Source organism: Mus musculus, chromosome X (assembly GCF_000001635.26).
Source record: "Mus musculus strain C57BL/6J chromosome X, GRCm38.p6 C57BL/6J".
Lineage (NCBI taxonomy): Eukaryota > Metazoa > Chordata > Mammalia > Rodentia > Muridae > Mus > Mus musculus.
Window position 1 is genome coordinate 59,611,740 of NC_000086.7, and position 17,739 is coordinate 59,629,478.

At 37.4% G+C, this 17,739-nt stretch overlaps 1 long non-coding RNA gene across 2 annotated transcripts in view; it reads left to right on the top strand.

Annotated features, from left to right (window-relative positions):
* Positions 1-17,739, top strand: part of Gm36631 — a 102,791-nt gene that overhangs the window by 22,452 nt on the left and 62,600 nt on the right. Inside the window, exon 3 of one of the 2 annotated variants that reach the window (XR_386939.2) lies at positions 7,078-8,459. The exons of the other annotated variant lie outside the window; for it this stretch is intronic. This is a non-coding gene — a long non-coding RNA (predicted gene, 36631). Of the gene's footprint in view, positions 1-7,077; positions 8,460-17,739 lie in introns of those variants that run through there. 2 annotated transcript variants of the gene reach the window in all.

Here is a 17,739-nt window from a genome sequence, read left to right on the forward strand (position 1 = left end):
GTGGCATCACGGTGTGAATAGGAGTTACGTTATCTAATCCAGTTCATTGGTTTAAAGGAAAATCTTGACAAAGATTTCCTCAAGTTCCTTGCATCATGACCCATGCATATAATACCAATGATGTGGAAACAGACAGGCAGCTCTCTGTGAGTTCAAGGCCAACCTGGTCCACATAGTGAGTTTCAAGCCAGCCAGAGTTACATAAGTGAGATACTGGCTTTTAAAAAGATTATTAAGAAACACTTAGAGATTAGATAATAGCATTAGGAGACTCTTGCAAGAATTCTTCAGCTTCTAAAATCATAGTGCCTAACTTAGTTAGGATTGTTATTGCTGTGATGAAACATCATGACCAAAAAAGAAGGTTACATTTCCGTATTGCTGTGCATTATCAGAGAAATTCAGGACAGGAACTCAAACAGGGCAGGAACCTTGAGGCAAAAGGTGATGCAGGGGCAATGGAGGGGTGCCGCTTACAGGCTTACTCCTCACAATGTGCTCAACCTGCATTCTTATGGAACCCAAGACCCCCAGCCCATGGATGCCACCATCCACAATAAGCTGGACCCTCTCCCATCAATCACCAATTAAGAAAATGCCTTACAAGTTTGCCTGCAACCTGATCTTATAGGTGCATTTTATTTATGGTGGTTCCTTTCTCACAAATGACTTTAGTTTGTGTCAAGTTGATGTAACACTATCCAGCACAGTGCCCTTAGAATTTGGAGATAAATCCTAATTCTCAAGATAGCTACATAAGTGTACTTGTGTATGCATTTCACCTTTTCATAGATGAGTTTGAAATCTAGCTTTATCATTGGCTGGCTGTGAGGCTGTTACCTAATTAGTAAAATGAGTGTAACAATAGCACTTGTCTTCCTCTTAGGGTGGTTGTGATGCAAAATGCAAAATTGTGTGTTAAGCACCTGCAGAGTCTTGGCAATCAAGAAGTCAGAGTTCTGTTTTCTTTCCCTAAGTGGAATTTAATTTTCAAAAGTAGTGGAATGACAACATAGCCAAGAGGGTGAACTGATCTTTTCTTGTGTTTTCAGATGGAATCTATTTCTTCCTGCTTCCTCTACAATACAGATTAGTTTGTCTGGCCTCATTTTCCCAAGTGGCTTCTGGGAGCCAACCCTGCAGATTATTCAAAGTCCTTTAGGCTACCCAAGGAGGTCAGATCACTGCTCAGAGCAGGAGAAAATTCCCAACCCCCTCTGGGGAAAACTCCTACCAGAGATGACTTTAGTGCCTTTTCTTCATAGACTTTCAGAAATTCATAGCTGAATATCAATCTCCAATTCTAAGAGAGTACTGAGGTGGTTGGAGATGCTTGTCTAGCCTCTAGAGTAATCTGCCATACTAAAATGTCAGCTTCTGTGCCAGGGTCTGTATTAGTTTCCTGGAACTGTGGTAACAGAGTACTACGTATTAGTACCATCACTAACACCTGCTCCTTAGTTTTTGTGGTTGCTGGCAAGCCTTGGCCATGCAGCCTATACATGTAGTATGTATGTATACAGCCATTTCCTCTCCCTTTCTCTGTGGCTCTCTATGTCAACTCTTCCCTCTCTCTTACCTCTCCCCTTTTCTCTTTCCTTTCCCTTCTTCAGTTTCCTGTGCCCCCTTCCTTCCCCACCTCCATTTGTGGCAAACACTATCTATGGGCGAACTACTCCTCTGTGTCATTTATAAATCAAAACATGGCCAATTTAGAAGCCAGCCAGTTATGTACCTTACCAACAGATAAGAAATCTGAGACACGTAGAGTTAGTGAGCTACTCAAGATAATGCAGCTAAAAGAAAAACACTAGCCCATATTTATTGAACATTATAATATGGCAGGCATTTTTTTTGTATTTTATTTCCTCACTGAGTTTTCCCTGCAAGCCCATGGAGCTGTTAAGATTCTTTCTGTTTTATAGATGGGGAGCCTCAGAGCAATGTGGTGACTTGCCCATGCATGACAGCAGTGGTGCATAAACCCATGTTTTTGCATCTAGCCAGCACCGTCCTGTTAACATATCTCATGGACTTTCACAACCCACTTTGGCACCTTCTCCACATTTATTCACTATGGGCATCACATTTTAATGATGGACCTGGTCCCAGAAGTCTCCTCCAGTGCTATGCCTTTGGTCCTCATCTATCCTTTGAGGCCTGATGGTCTTCCACTTGATAATATGACTCTAAGGAACTGCAGTTCAAACACCTGGGCTCTTATTTTTGCTGCTGCTGTGCCAGGGTAAGCTCAAGCACATAGTATTTCTAATCTGCAAGTTTTTTTTTTTTAATTCACATCCTTGTGTGGGATTTTTCACATTGGAGGTAAGCCAGAGGCTGCACTGTTCTTCAATAGCTGGAAAGTATCAGCTTCCCCTGGGAAAGACTGACAGTAACACAGAAGGAGTAGAGACAAGAAGGGGGAGCAATGACTGGACACATTCTTTTTTAATGCCATTTATCCCCAGGCTAACTGTACTCCTTTCACCCAGCTCTATCATGGTAACAAACACATTCTGCCTCTTTTTTTCTTTCTTTCTTTCTTTCTTTCTTTCTTTCTTTCTTTCTTTCTTTCTTTCTTTCTTTCCCTCTCTCTCTCTCTCTCTCTCTCTCTCTCTCTCTCTCTCTCTCTCTCTCTCTTTCTTTTTTTTTATTGCCACAAAATCGAGTTGGATGTCTAGTCACTTTCAACCAAATAGTATTTGTACCTCAACATGTGAACAAGATTCATAGCAATTTCATGTGATAGTATTCATTGAAGTGCTTGTAACATTTCTTTGCACTAACAGCCCCATTTGACCGATGAGAAAGCTGAGCCACAACTGAGAAGTGAAATAAATTGTCTGGCATCTCACAGCTAGTCAGTGGGAAAGCCAGGTACTTGAGCCCTTCTCAGCCCTGACTTTCGACTAGTAATTTCATCTCTGCAACAGGCATCATACCCTTACTTTCCTTCCTGTCTCTCCTCCCAACCTAGATTAGAGCTCCTCACATCTTCCCTAGTATAGTACAATAGGATCCCAAGTAGTTTCCATGTCCTTCCTTCCTTACAAGCCATTGTTTTCTAAACACTTTTTATAAAACATATTCACTGTGTGTGTAAGTTGCTGATTAAGCCAACTTTGAAGGTTGCCTATTGTCTACTTAGCAAACTCACTTCAATAGCTTTCAGGATATGTTAATATTGAGGCTACTCAACCTTCTGTTTCTCTTCCTGTTTCTGTTAAGTCTGTATTCCAGCAATTCCAGGCAGACCCTATATATCTCCACCCCCATACCTTATGCACACTATTCTACCCAAACCTACCTAAAAACCACTCTTTTAGGGGCATCCCAGGGACTGTTACTTTCATAAACCCAACCAGAGTTTACAGACCCTTCTCTTCATTGCAAGTGTTTTTTACAGCCTCTTGAGATCACTGTCATCATAAGCCTTTTGTTGAAGTCTTTAACAAACCAAGAGTCTAGAAGACAGAATGGCTACCTTCTTTCATAATTGTATATTAGGGGTATAGTTAACCACCCAAATGGCTACTACATGGTTAGGGGAGTTTAATTATGAATAAGAGAAGAAACATCCAGAGACATCGGGAAGAGTTTAAAGCAGAGAGAAAAAGAAGCAGACTGGACATAGCCAGGGCTATCTATGACATAAGGGGGAATAGCACTGGGAGTAGGGTGAGGATGGTATATGACCTTGCCCTTACAAAGAGAGGATGGATCTGAAACAGCCCGGAGCTGAGAAGGTGGAGAAAACTTGACTAACCAGCAGAAATCTTTCTCTGTAGTCCAGCTTAAATTGAGCTTATACTCAATTTTGGATCAAGTCAGTGGGTCTGCCCTTTTTGGGGGCAATGGGTCACCCTTGGGGTCTGACAGTACTCCATTTAATGATCACCTTCACTCCCTTCTGCGTGCCTGGCCCTACGTTCTATGCTTTCTGCAGGCGCCGAGAGGCTTTGGAGAATAGTTCCCGCTTATCCATGGGGAATACTTTCTAATACTCCCAGTGGATGTTTAAAAATCACAGGCAGTACTGAACTCTACTCAAGACTGTGTTTGTTCCTCTACAAACGTGCCCATAATAAAATTCACTTTATTAGCTAAACACAATAATATATTAACAACATTAGTACTAAAATAGAAAAAATGTGACATTATACCACAGTGAAAACTATTTAAAACTTTTATTTTTTCTGAAATTTTTAACTTAATGTCAACAGACAGATTGTCCACAAGGAAGTAACTGAAACATGAGGAATGCAAAAGCATATAAAATTGAGGACAGCTATGCATCATACTAAACAAGCATGACAAGAGTGCATTTTGATGGCTGTACTTGATAACATAAATTTGCCATGAAATTACTTTATAAGACTACCAATGAACAGCCATAGTCATCACTGTAGCTCCTCTCACATTGTCATAGGAATTCCACAGGGATTTCTGTCCCCTCCACCAGAAAGTGTGCTCACATTTGTAAATATCTAGAAAAGGTGCCTGCACAGGCAATCCTATACCTGTTTAATCCTATACCTGTTTTTGCAAGGATAACAAGGCAATCTCTCTGATCTGGTAGTGACTAGTATTCTGTCTAGACCAAGACTCTGAGACCATATCCAGGTTCAATTAGAAACAGAGTCAATGAGTAAATAGCCATTCTTGCCAGAGGCTAAATATTCTGAATTAAGAACACATATAATATCATGGCTACGCTAACAGCAGAAACTCTGAATGGGCAAGTTAAAACAGAATTCTTAGTATCAATTCTAGAGTTTGGTGTTCAATAGGTTTAGGGTAAAGTCTAAAAATACAGCTCCTCAGGTGACGCTGATGCAAGCCACAATTTCACATGAGTTTGCATCCCTTTGCTTTTATTTATTTATGTATTTATTAGCTATTTTCTTTATTTACATTTCAAATGTGATCTCCTTTCCTGGTTTCCTCTCCAAAAACCCCTTATTCCCTTCCCCCTGCCCCCTGCTCGCTAACCCACCTACTCCCACTTCCTAGCCCTGGCATTCCCCTATACTGGGACATAGCATACACAGCAAAAGATGGCCTAGTCAGCCTTCAATGGGAAGAGAGGCCCTTGGTCTTGTGAAGGCTCTATGTTCCTTCACTTTCTTATAATAAAACAGATTCTAATTTAATAAGTCATAGGAGGAAACCCAAAAGTCTATTTCTTATTAGCACTCAGGCAGTTCCTATATTGTATCATGGTCATACATGCCTTGAATAGAAAGTGTCACACACACACACACACACACACAGAGTTAGCCACAGTTCTATCACCTTTGTCCATCTTCCAAAAGGGAGAGGAGAAAACAAGAAAGCAGAAAGTCAACAGGCATGTAGAAAATAATCAGAAGTCTCATGAGGCACACAGTGGGCAAGGAGTTATGAGTTCACAGAGGGATAGAATACACCTCTTCTTGTGAATTGCTCTCTGGGTAAGTTTCTTTTCTTTTCTTTTCTTTTTTTTTAGGAAGAAGTAAAAGTATTTTTATTTGCACATTATATGATTGTGTGTATATATAAAAGACTCTAAAAACTCTATCAAGAATTTTTTACAGTGGAGGAAAGGATATAAAATTAATACACATACTCAAATAGCCTTCTTTTTGAAAAAAATTATTTTTTACACTCCATATTTTATCCCCCAGCCCTGATCCACCCTCCAACTGTTCCACATCCCATACCTCCTCCCCAACCCCCTTTCTCCACATGGATGCCCCCACCCCCAACCCACCTGACCTCTAAACTCCCTGGGGTCTCCAGTCTCTTGAGGGTTAGGTGCATCTTCTCTGAATGAACACAGACCAGGCAGTTCACAACCCCTCTGTTCACAACCTTTTTGTTATAACAAGTTTGTAAAGTGGACCTAAGACTTCTTTGTCCAATGCTGTAGTTAATCATAAATAAGTTATAATATTTATGTGTAAGTGTGTTGAGTAGGCAAGGAAATACCAAGAATCTACTGACCTAGTACCTACCACTACTGGGGGAATAAGTATCATATTTTCTACCATAATTCAAAAGTGCTGATCATAGTTGTATAACTATGATCATAATTGTAAAAAGAATTCTAGTGTTCAGTTTTCCCAAATAAGAACACCAGTGAGCCCGGTGTGGTGATGCATGCCTTTAATCCCAGCACAGAGGCAGAGGCAGGCGGATTTCTGAGTTTGAGGCCAGCCTGGTCTACAAAGTCAGTTCCAGGACAGCCAGGGCTACACAGAGAAACCCTGTCTCGAAAAAAACCAACCAAACAAACTAAAAAAAAAAAAAAGAACATCAGTGAATGGAAATAGCAACATACTAACTTCTTTGTAAATATTTTCTTGTTAGAATGCAGAAGAGAAGATTGGTTTAAAGGATGGAAGAAATAGATGGCTCAGCAGTTAAAAACAGTGCATTTCCAGAAGTTCTGGGTTCAGTTCCCAGCATACATTTGATGCCTCAACACCACTTGTAAATTTAGTTCCAGGAAATTCATTGGCCTTTTCTGACCTCCTGCACACATATGGCACACATACAAACACTAAGTCACATAGTCACACACACACACACACACACACACATTAGATACAAATTTATAGGAAGATGGATGGATGAATGCATGGATGGATGGATGGATGGATGGATGGATGTATAGATAGATAGATAGATAGATAGATAGATAGATAGATAGATAGATAGATAGATAGATAGATAGAGCTAATACACAAGCAAGCTATATTTAACTGAAATAGCCATGATTAGAACCTTTATACTCTAAAACCACATGCACAATAATACTTTCTCTGGTTAGTAGTTAGATAAAATTTGGGTATGTACTAACAGAGAAGAAAACTCTAGATTATATAATGTAACTGCAAATTCAGAAACAAATATGCATGTGCAAAGTCAGTCTGTTTTTTCTCTAATGATTACTTTAACTCTTAGTCCTCCTATTTTTATAGAAAATACAACTTACCAACTCAAAGTAAACTGTCAGCTTTGGGCTTTATACTAGGTTCTTTGAAGTAAATATTTAACTTGTAATGTTTAACCTTTTCTTATTTGTTTTAGGAGTTGGAGGTTACATAGCATCTACATGGCTTGCTTCACATCTTTAACATTTTTAGATATATTCATTTTATTTTCTGTGTATGACTATTTTGCCTGGTGCTCAAAGAGTCACAGATGCTTATGTACCACCATGTGAAGACTGTGGAATTGAACTCAAGCCCTCTACAAGATCAGCAATTACTCTTAACCACGAAACAATCTTTTCAGCCACGTTTCCTATCCTTTGATGAGTTTAAGTTCTGGGATGATATTCACTAGTTCATGCATTTGGTCTATTCTTTGAGAGATTTGCATCATGAGATTGTGCAGGTTCCATTCTAATCTTTGTTTACTTGGACTCCACAAATGGTTTTGCCCCATTCTCTCTGGATGTGCAGCTTTGCCAAAGCTGCTGAAGTGTTTTTAAGCAACATCCTAGAGTCAAAGGAGCAAGGAGGAGGATCAGTCAGTCCTTGCTCTCACTTCATACTATTCTCTGCTAGTTTTGAGGGATGAAAATAGATCTCCTTACGGCTCAAAGAATGGCTTTGGATCAATATGCATCTAGTCAAAAATCCTGAGGGGGGAAAAAGATAAGACACAGATTGATTCACTGTTTTCTTGTCTTGGCAAAATGAATCTGGACCATTCTGACTAGTTTACCAGAAAAGAAGTGACCATAGAAGGATCTGAGATCAGAGAAATGTGTTTGGAGATGATTTCAACCTACAGGAATCTACAACAGCTGGAGAAAATGGCTTGATGGCTAATGGATTTAGGAATCTAGCCAAGCTCTATGCAACATTCAGAGGCCAATGAAATCTTATTTTCTCAATCATGAACTAGAGTTGTGTATTATATTTTTGTCTATATTATACTGTTTAGCTTTATCTCTGATCAGTTATGTTGACAATTCAGGGAAAATTTTCCTCATAAAATAAAAGTTGATGTAAGGTGATCTTTACACATTCTCTCAGGAGGCTTAAATATTGAAGCCTGCCAAGCATCTCATTAACCGATGGCACAATGATGACAGTCCTGGCATATGGCCCTTCCCACTAGTTTAGAACCAAATATCTGTTTCAAGTAAAGATATATTTTATCTGAGTTTAACCAACAAAGTTTTAAATAAAATGAGTGCACAGGTTAATAAAATGATAGCATTATTTGAAGAAATAATATTGATGAGCTACTAGAGCTTATGTGTAAGATTCATATGACAGGAATATGACAACCTGTAGAAACATAGCATTTAAAAATGAGCTTGTTAGACTAGGGAGATGGCTCACTTATTAAGAGCACTTGTTACTCTTCCAGAGCACCCACGTTCAATGCACAGCAGCTACATGGAGGCTCTCAACCATCTATAACTCCAATCTCAGGGAACTCAATACCCTTTTCTGGCCTCTGTAGGCACCAGGCACACATATGTTGCACAAACATACATGTAGCCAAACTATTCTTACACATAAAACAAAAAACTCTTAAATATGAAGCTCACTTTTATTTATACTCTTTTATTTCAATCACATGCTTATGGATTTATAAAAAGAACTGACTTGAGGTATACACACTAAAACTTATTTTGATCTGTGTGCATGAAAACTGTCATTTTAATCCAGCTTTAACTTGTATTTGGAATAGAAGTTTGATTCAGATTTCACTTTTATTTCAGTTTATCTTTTTATAAAAGATTTATTTATGTGTATGAATGTTTTGCTTGCACATGTCTGTGCATGGTGTGTGTGTGTGTGTGTGTGTGTGTGTGTGTGTGTGTGTGTGTGTGTGTCGTGTCCACAGACAACAGAAAAGAGCATAAGATTCCAGAAGGTGCAGTTACAGACAATAATGAGTCATCATGTGTGTAGGAAATTGGACCTGGGTCCTCTAGAGGAGAACCAGTGCTCTTAGCCATTGAGATATTTCTCCAGCCTCAAACTCAGCATATATTGATGAGAAGTCCCTTTGACTTGACATTTTTGGGAACTGAAATAATGGTAAGCATGTTAACGACATAATTGGATTTATATGAATGATTTCATATGCTTTATGCTTCAACACAGTTAGTATTACTCATATGAAGTTATATTTTTCTGCTTAATTTGCCCTGGAGAACTTTCCCTCAGCAAAGATGTAGATTCATTACAGTGCATTTTGATTCAGTATTCAAAGTTTCCTACAGCTTCTCCATAAGACTACTAAAATGTATGGCATGTGTCACAACATTGAGAAAGAGGTGATGAGGCGTGCTTAGCCACTGTCTCTCATGTTGTTTTCCTCTGATGGTTCCCAAACTCTGTAATATTTTCATTAAAATGTCTCTCTTAGTGTTTTCAATTTCTGAATTTGTATCTATAAAGTTTTCAAAAAGAACTAATCATCTTGCTCAAAACAAACAAACAAACAAACAAACAAACAAACAAACAAACAATCAATCACTGACCTTTCTTTGGTATTGAAGCCATAAAGCTTCCATATTTTCTTAGGTTACAAAAGGGATTAAGATGTTTTGGCTGTAAAATTATAGAGTATATTTTACTCAAAGTATCCAACACTTTATTTTGTTGTTGTTTTTTGGCGCTCCTTGCTGTCATATGGAAAGAATTTCTTGTGTTAATTTTAGTGCTCCTTTTATTTTGCTCCTTTGAGAAACCATTTTTTTCATCTGTCCGAAGATGAGAGCCCAGAACCAAGTTTATTTTACATTAGGCTTAGCCAGAATCACATTCTTGTATAGTACACTTCTCGGCAACATTTATTAGAATCATAGACTATATATTCTATAAATTAATAACCACCAGAAAAATACAATAGGATAATTAAAAACCCACAAAAATACAAGTGCTATAGTCCACAGTTAGCATGACCTCATCTGTCACATCAAGCCTTATAGACTTTTTGCTGACAAGTGTCTCTTAGGTAAGTACTCCCCTGATGTCACACAATTTCAAATTTAGACAACTTATATTCACCCAGGACTCATTGCTCTTTAGAGAAATGAAAGAACTGTGTAGTATATCCTGTGATAATATTCATTTTAAATATAGTCATCCTTATTGAGACAGAGAAGAGACTTAGCCAGGCGTTTGGTGCATATCTTTAACCTCAGCACTGAGGGGACAGGGGCTGGTGGATCTCTTTGAGCTGGAGTGCAGCCTGGTCTACATAGCAGGTTTCAGGCCCTACACAAGGAGACTATTTCAACACCAAGAGAGAGAGAGAGGAAGAGAGAGAGAGAGAGAGAGAGAGAGAGAGAGAGAGAGAGAGAGAGAGAGAGAGAGACAGAGACAGACAGAGGGAGACAGAGAGAGACAGAGAGAGAGAAAGACAGAGATAGAGAGACAGAGATAGAGAGACAGAGATAGAGAGACAGAGAGAACGAGAAAATGGAAATTCCATCATAAGAAGCATAACCCCATTCAAAGAACATAAAATAGAAAACAATGGAGATTTGCAACATATAAATTGATTTTAATAGGCAATAGCTTACTTTTGCTGTAGTTACCCTATGTTTTTATGGTTTTTGCTTGAAGTATTCTCTAGCTTAAATATGAAGAAACCAAAGCTGTACAGTTTTGTGTTCATTTCTTCTTTGTTTACTTTCTTATTTGAGCAGAAATTTCATTTCCCTATGGAGAACTATGTGATATATGAATGTTACATGCTATTTGGCAAAGTTATAGCTGAAAGGTATTCAAGTATTCTTACTATATATAAAGGGTTAACTATTTCTAGAATTATAAATATTTTCATTCAGCTAATTATCTGTTTAAATGACAAAACTTGCATTCTTTATACTCTTTATTGATGAATAGAACAACATGTATTTCAGAAAGAACTGGCTCCAAAATGCTGGGATAATCAGTAATTGTTTTATGGTAACCTATTATCATTGCCCATTATTATAGTGTATGTTCCAAGAATGAAATTAGGTTTTAAAAAGCTGTCCATTTTTAAATTATTCTTTCATATATATATATATATATATATATATATATATATATATATACCAGAGATGGGATTAAAGTATAGAATTCTGCTGTGAGTGGTGGTATACATCTTTAATCCAGAACTTGGGAGGTAGAGACAGGCAGATCTCTGTGAGATCAAGGCCACCCTAATTTATGTAGTGAGTTCAAAGACAGGTAGGGCACTGTAGAGAGACTCTGTCTCAAAAATCAACCAAACAAAAAGCAATCAAGCAAACAACAACAACAACAACAACACCCTTGGAATTCTGTCACGACTAGAATTCCTAATCAGTGTGTTATGTTATAATTGAAATGGAGATTCTAATATTTATTCCATGAGATTATAAGAAGTAAACATTGATATATTTCTAGTTCCATAACTGTGAGTAGTTCCATTAAGCCATCTTGAAAATTCTTGGTGAATTTTTTATGTGTATGAGTGTTTTATCTGTGTGTATATATGTTATATACCATTTGTATGTCTTGTGCCTGAGCAGATCTGAAGAAGGCATTTATTTCCCGGGAAAATGAGTTATGGATGGGTGTGAGGTATCATGTGGGTGCTGGGAACTGAACCAGGATCCTCTGCAAGAGAAACAAGTGCTCTCCAACCCCATACTTAAGATACCTTAATTGTGTGTTGATTCTATTGTATCTAGGCATTTAACTACCAATTTGCCAGTTTGCCAGATAATACTAATAATTATTGAGTTCTTACATTATGCCAGCATAGCACTGAATCCTTTACATGTATAGGAACATTCTGACAAAGGTACTGACGTTAGCCCTTCTTTTTATGGAAGAAGAGGTGGAGACCAAGACAAGTTAAATAGCTTTTCCAAGGTTTTCCAGTCCTTGTGGAGTTCCAGTAACCTAAATTCAGAGTTGCTTATGTTTCTGGCTTAGCTCACTTGTCAGTTTGTGATTATCTACTCAAATCCATTTTCAAATGCCTGCCACCTGGGTTTATTTTCTCTTTCAAAGCCAATGAGTGACTAGTTCACAGAGCTGTCCATAACATTTAAAAGAGAGTAGGACAAGTGACTTTTTAAAAAGCTTATTTGGCTAGTCAGAATCTGATTTCTATTCAGGAACATTTTAACATAATAGTAATTTCAAGACGTAAATTAGTGATTTTCCCCAAAGCAGATAGTTCAAGTAAAAGCATAAATTATGTTTCCTAGTAGTATCTGAAAAATACATATGCATGGTATGAATTCTTAGTGATATTTTAAAATTCAAATGGAAATGCGATCACATACATTGTTTGATTAAAACTGTTGAAATTAGTGATGCACCATATTATACCAAATGCAAAGAAAAAGAGAAAATTTCAAAAGGCAAATTATATGTGAATATGTGATGGTTTGACTAAGAAATACTGATTCTAACTCATGTGTTTGAGGACTTGGTCGATGTTGTGGCACTTTGGGTAAGATTAAAAAACCATTTGGAGGTGGGGACTCTTGCTGGAAGAAATATTTCACTGAGGGTGGTCTTTAAGTTTTATAGTCTGTCCCCACTTTCCATTTGATCACTGTATTTCTGGAGTGGGTGAAATGTGACTAGCCCACTTCATAGTCCTATCTACATATGAACCACCCAGAGGCCAGTAAGGTCAGTACACGAATAGCAACATCCTATTTGGTACCCAATGTTTATAGTATACTTTTTATGGTGTGATTCATATATTTACATGACTTTATGAGCAGCTTTATATATTTGCTTTCACCCACACATACACACACGCAGTCACATACACATACACATACTCATACACATACACATATATATACACATACACATACACATACACATATACACATACACATACACATACACATACACATACACATACACATACACATACACATACACATACACATACTCATAGAAAAAGAAGGTCCCAAGTGTGTGTTCCTCGAGGATGTAAGATACAAATTAACAATACTTGCATGCTCCAAAAACCTAATGTGATTAAACAAATATAAAATTAGTATTTATGAGAGAAAATTATGAGGAATGTCAATGAAACTACAATATTGTCCTGTAAGATTGCATATGCAAGGAAAGGATCTCAAATCCTGACAATAATTCTCTTTGAAGATTAGATAACATTAAAATTCATAAGAAAACAAAACACTATGAAAGGAGAATTGGGATTTCTCCAGCTAGAAATAGTTCAATATTTAAATTTTATTTATGTGTTGTTGAAACTGATTTTTTTTAATTAAGGACTAGCTCATTCTAGTTGGATTGTTTGTTTTCTTAACCTTTGGGTCTTTTAGTTATTTATTTAGTCATGACACTTATCTTTTGTCAGATGAATAGCAGTCAACAATTTTCTTCTATTCTGTGGTCTATTTGCTTTACAACTCCATTTGCCATATAGTAGGTTTTTAGTTTCTTGAAATCCCATTAGTTGATTGATTGTCTTATTTCCTGTGCTACCAGTCCACACCTACACACTCTCACCTGCAGCCTATTTTCTATTTCAGCATCTTTGTGAAGAATCAGATAACTGTAGCTGTATGGATTTATACTTAAGTCCTCTGTTCTAGTCCATTGGTCTATGTACATTTTTGTTGTTGTTGTTGTTGTTGTTGCTGCTGCTGCTGCTGTTTGTGACAGTACCATGCTATTTTTCTTCTTAGAGCTCTAAAGAATAGCTTGAAATCAGATATGGTGATAGCTCTCACAGCACTCTTTGGATCAGGATTGTTTAAGCAATCCTTGTTCTCCTGTGCCTTCATATAAGTTTCTGAATTTTTCTATGTCTGGAATTTTGATTATATTGAATCTGTAGATTGGTTTGGATAAGATGATTATTTTCAAGATATTAATTCACAAATTAATATCATTTGAATACATGAGCACTGGAGATTTTCCATTTTTCCATGTCTTCCTCAATTTCTTTATTAAATATCTTGACATTTTCATTGTAAAGGTCTTTCATCTATTTGATGAGGTTTATTCACAGGTACGTTTTTGTGGCTTTTGTGAATGGAATTATTTCTCTCATTTCTTTTTTTTAAAGATTTATTTATTATTATTATATCTAAGTACACTTTAGCTGTCTTCAGACACACCAGAAAAGGGCATCAGATCTCATTACGGATGGTTGTGAGCTACCATGTGGTTGCTGAGATTTGAACTCTGGACCTTCAGAAGAGCAGTCGGTGCTCTTAACCACTGAGCCATCTCTCCAGCCCTTCTCTCATTTCTTATTCAGCCTCTTTGTCATTGTTATATAGGAAGGCTATAGAATTGAAATAGAACAGAAAATTCAACCAAGAAGAAATGCATTAAAAACATACACAGAGAGACAGATAAGACATAAAAATGAAAAGCTGAAAAATACAACATGTAAGCAATATACTAGTAAGGTTAAGGTTAAAAAAAAGAAAGAAAATGCCCAGACAAGTCATTATCACACACACACACACACACACACACACACACACACACACACACACACACACACACACAAACCAAAAACCTCCAAAAATATACAAATTTTCCACTGTTTTATTGTTGTTCTATTCTAGTTTGCTTCTTTGTTTTTAATTGCCTGTTTGTTTTCTAAAGAGAGAGAGAAAGAAGATGTGGAGTTGAATGGATAGTAAGACAGAGAAGAGCTGAAAGGAAATGAGAGAAAAGAAACCATGATCAGAATATATTATATGAAATTTTCTATTTTCTTTTAGAATATTTCCTTTTTATTTCTTCTTCTCTCATATATTACATATCATCTTCAGTTTCCTCTCTCTCCCCTTCCTGCACTATCTCCTTTCTACCTTTCCCCAAGATCCACCCCACCTCCCCTCAGAAAATAACAGGCCACCCAGGGACATCAACCAAATGCAGTATAGCAAGCTACAATAAGACAAGGCACATAACATCACATCAAGGTTGCTCATGGAAACCCAGTAGGAGAAAAGGGTACCAAAGGCAGGAAAAGAGTCAGAGAAAGCCCCTGCTCCTGCTGTTGGGAATCCCACAAGAACACTAAGCTACACAGCCATAATATATATGCAGAGGACCTAGGTCAGACCCATACAGGCTTCCTGATCTCTGAGAGCCCACTTGAGTCCTGGTCAGTTGATTCTGTGGACTGTGTTCTTGTAGTGTTCTCAATACCTCTGGTTCCTCCAATCTTTCCTCTCCCTCCTTCATGAGACTCCCCAAGCTCAGCCTAATATTTGACTGTGGTAGTCTTCATTTTTTCCCATCAGCTTCTGGATGAAGTCTCTCTGTCTCTGATGAGGATTATGCTTGGCTAAGGTTCTAGCACATCATGCAGACATGACACACTGTAGGCTGGAGGTTTTGCCTTGTTACCAGAGATGGCTGGTTCAGACTCCACATCCCCCACTGCTAGGAGTCTTAGCTAGTGTCAATCTCTTAGATTCAATGGAATTTATATTGCACCAGGTTTCTATCTCTCTCCCAAAATGCCCCTCAGTTCCACTTATCTCTCCCAATATTCTCTTCTTTCACCCCCTCTACCTGATCTGTCCTGTTGCCATCTGCACTTGCACCCAGTCCACCCACAAAAATCTATTCTATTTCACCTTCCTAGGAAGATTCATGTGCTCCCACCATGAACCATTGCAATTACTCAGCTCCTCTGGGTCTGTGGACTATAACATGATTATTGTTTACTTTATAGCTAATATTCACTTATAAATGAGTACACACTATCTATGTTTGTGTTTCTGGGTTTGGGTTACCTGTCTCAGAATGATATTTTTCTAGTTCCATCCGTTTGTCTGAAAATTTCATGATGTCTTGGTTTTTAATAGCTGAATAGTAAGTATCCCATTGTAGATGTACTACCTACATTTTCTTTAACAAATCTTCAGTTGAGGGATATCTAGTTTTTTTTTCCCAGTTTTTGGCTATTATGAGTAAAACTGCCATGAACATAGTTAAGCAAATGTCCTTGTGGTATGGTGGAGAATCCTTTGGGTACATGTTGAGGAATGGTCTAGCTGGGTCTTGAGGTAAATTAATTCCCAGTTTCCTGAGAAACCCCCATATAATTTTCAAAAGTGGCTTACAAGTTGCACTCCCACCAGCAATTCAGGAGTGTTCCACTTATTCCACATTCTCACCAGCATGAGCTGTCATTGTGGTTTTGATCTTAGCCATTTTAGACAGGTGTAAGATGGAATCTCAAAGTTGTCATGATTTGCATTTCTCTGTACTAAGAATTTTGAACATTTCCTTAAGTGGTTCTTAGTCATTTGAGATTCCCCTATTGAGAATTGTCTGTTTAGATCTGTACTCCAGTTTTAATTAGATTATTTAGTCTATTGATGTCTAGCTTTTTCAGTTATTAATATATTTTGGATCTTAGCTCTCTGTCAGATATGGAGTGGGTGAAAATCTTATCTGATTCTGTAGGCTGTCATTTAGTCCTATTGTCAGTGCCCTTTGCCTTACAGAAGGTTTTCAGTTTCATGAGATCCCATTTATTAATTGTTGACCTTAGTGCCTAAGCTGTTGGTGTTCTCTTTGGAAAGCTGTCTCCTGTGCCAATGCATTTAACCCCACTTTCTCTTCTAACATATTCAGTCTTTCTGGTTTTATGTTGAGGTCTTTGACCCATTTGGATTGGAGTTTTGTGCAGGGTGTTAGGTGTGGAACTATTTGCATCTTCTAAATACAGATATACAATTAGAACAGCAGCATTTCTTGAAAACACTTTCTTATCCATTGTACCTTTCTGGCTTCTTTGTAAAAAAAAAAATCAGGTGTCCAAGGGTATGTGGATTTATGTCTGGATCTTTGATTTGATTCCATTGTCAACCTGTCTGCTTTTATTCCAATATTATGCATTTTTTTATAAGTATTACTCTGCAGTACAGCTTGAAATCAGAGATGATAATGTTTCCAGGTAGATTTTTAATTGTATCGGATTGTTTTATCTACCTTGGGCTTTTTGTTTTTCCATATGGCATTAAGCATTATTCTTTCAAGATATGCAAAGTATTGTGTTGGAATTTTGATGACTGTGTTGAATCTACAGATTTCTTTGGTTAAAATGACCACCTTTATTATGTTGATCCTACCAATCCATGAGCATGGGAGATCTTTCCATCTTCTGAGATCTTCTTTAATTTCTGTCTTTAACGACTTGAAGTTTTTGTTATAGAGGACTTTCATTTGCTTGGTTAGAGATACCCCAAGATATTTTATATTATTTGTAGCTACTGTGATGGGTATTGCTTCCCTGATTTCTTTTGCAGCACCTTTGCCATTTGAATATAAGAGGGCTACTGATTTTTCTTTTTAGTTAATCTTGTATCCAGCCATTTTACTGAAGATGTTTATCCGCCTTACAAGTTCCTTGGTAGAAGTTTTGGGATTGCTTATGTAAACTATCATATCATCTGTAAATAGTGATACTTTAACTTCTTCCTTTCCAATTTGTATCCCCTTGATCTACTTTAGTTGTTTCATTGCTCTAGCTAGAACTTCAAGTACTATATTGAATAAATATGGATAGAGTGGACAGCCTTGCCTTATCCCCAATTTTAGTGGAATTGCTAAGAGTTTCTCTCCATTTAATTTGATGTTGGCTTTAGGCTTTCTGGATATTGTCTTTATTGTCTTTAGGTATGTACCTTGTACCCCTGATCTCTCCATGATTTTTATCATGAAGGGGTGCTGGATTTTTGTCAAAGGCCTTTTCATCATCTGATAA